General features: G+C 31.1%; 1 long non-coding RNA gene across 1 annotated transcript; it reads right to left on the bottom strand.

The window, feature by feature from the left end:
- On the bottom strand, positions 233 to 1,958 carry LOC110263163. Its single transcript, XR_002348321.1, has 3 exons — positions 1,578 to 1,958; positions 470 to 534; positions 233 to 394 (listed from the first exon to the last, which is right to left on the bottom strand). It is a non-coding gene; the product is annotated as an uncharacterized LOC110263163 (long non-coding RNA).

The raw sequence follows: 2,289 nt of genomic DNA, 5'->3' as shown, positions 1-2,289 counted from the left end.
ACACTAAGGTCTGTCAAACGGCGTTATATGATTCCGGCTACGGGGACATCTTTTGACATCTTTTTTAGTGGCATTCCAGCTTAGTACAATTTTCAATTTTGTCTCTCACTTTTGTTAGCACATAGAGAAATTAGGAGAGTTTAGAAGTGCTAGACTAGCCCGGGTACCAGTTTAGTGATGCTTAGCTTCTGGTGTGATCATGACATATTAGGAGTTGGGTCAATACATAACGTGTGCTAGTCAGCTTCTATATAAATCGAAGACATGAGCTAGTTCCTTCAAAAGCTTTGTGTCAGAGCACCAAACCCCATTTCATCTACAAGACCTTTCTTCTCTTCACTCATTTTACTGTCTCAGATATTATTCTTGTAGAGCATCGTAAATCATGAGTTTTCTGTAAAGAATTGAAAATTATGTTACATATATTTATCCAATAAAAATATAGTTGTTTTAACGTATATATGCTTACATCATATTATGGTGCCTTCTTTTTTGAGATGTTTGTCTCAACAACTTTTTGCATTGTCATTTTGGCTGTATGTAATAAAAAAATTTGGTTAATAGATAACAACACAATATTTAACTCACAATGACACCAAAAGTACTTAATGATGATGACATACAAACTCAATTTAAAACAAATATAAACAAGACTCAATCAATCACAAAACATATCCAAATCAATTTTGGATAAGAAAAGGTCATTAATATGCCTTAAATGACACCAAACCACTACAGCTATCTTATATGACCTCATTGTAGCAAATTTAAATTGATGAAACCAAGTACACTCATTCAACTCAGAATGACACCAAAAGCACTTAATAATAATGACACACAATCTCAATTCAAAATAAATACAAACAAGACTCAATCATCCATAAAAACGCATCGAAATCAATTTTAGATAAGAAAAAATCATCAATATGCCTTAAATGATACCAGAATTACTATAGCTATCTCATATGACCCAATTATAGCAAATCCAAATCAATGAGACCAAGTACAATATATTTAACTCACAATGACACCGAAAGTACTTAATAATGACGACACACAATCTCAATTAAAAAATAAGTGCACAAACAAGACTCAATTAACCACAAAAAGACATCCAAATCAATTTTGGATAAGAAAAAATCATAAATATGCTTTAAATAATACCAGAATCACTACAACTATCTTTATGACAAAATTATAGCAAATCAAAATCAATGAAACCAAGTATACCACATTTAATTCACAATTATACCAAAAGAACCTAAGGATGACAACAACACACAAACTCAGTTCAAAACAAGCACACAAACAAGACTCAGTTATCTACAAAAACATATGCATGTAAATGTTAAAATGCAGAAAAGTTATCAATATGAGTTAGATAATATCAAACTAGCATAGTTATCACAAAATCAACACTATAATGAGAACTATTGTTCGTAATTTCTACTTTATCGCAATAACATAAACTAAATCTACTAAATACATAGAAATACAAGTATCTAGTGTTTCGCGAGAGAGAATGTAAGGGAAAAAGGAAAAAGTAAACAGAAATGGACGACTTAGATTTTCATTACCTTCAATAATGCTTCCTTTTTTCTTTCATTGTTTATTGTTGAAGATTTGAAGCCTAGCACAGAGAGCATTTCTGAGTTTTTGCAAAAATTTTGAGAAATTTCTAAAAGATTTTGAGAATGGTTTAAAGTTTGTGTGTTGCAATTATGATTATTTTAGAAACCGTTTTTCTCGAATGTATTCATATTAAAGAGCACGACCTATGAAATGTTTGTTCGTTCATGTTATTGGAGAGTTGGAACTAGGGGTGGAAACAGGCCAGGCCAAGCTTTGCTCTTAACACAACCTAACCTGTTATAGACTTTTTCTAAAGTATTAAATTTGGCCTGTTATGCAGCCTGGCTTGACCTGAAGCCTGTTAAAAGGCCTGAATTTTTTTTACAAAAATAAAAATATTATTTAAAAAAACTATTTTTTAATAAAAATATTTATATGTAAATGTGTTAACAGATCTAGACAGGCCTAACAGGCTAATAAAATTAATTAATAAGTCTGGACCTGACCTATTAACATATTAAGACTTTTATAAAAATTTGACCGTGTGCTTATTTAATAACAGGCCAGGCCAGACTAGCTAAACACAAACCAAGCTGCAGACTCTTAGAAGACCACCTTTTTCCACCCTTAGTTGAAACGTGTGTAATACACTCTTACTAATCAAACTATTTTTATTGGACTTGGCTAACTTAATTAAATTTAGTTACCAAAACGTCT

The sequence above is a fragment of the Arachis ipaensis genome, chromosome B06, assembly GCF_000816755.2.
Source record: "Arachis ipaensis cultivar K30076 chromosome B06, Araip1.1, whole genome shotgun sequence".
NCBI lineage: Eukaryota > Viridiplantae > Streptophyta > Magnoliopsida > Fabales > Fabaceae > Arachis > Arachis ipaensis.
This window is presented reverse-complemented; position numbering and strand designations above follow the sequence as displayed.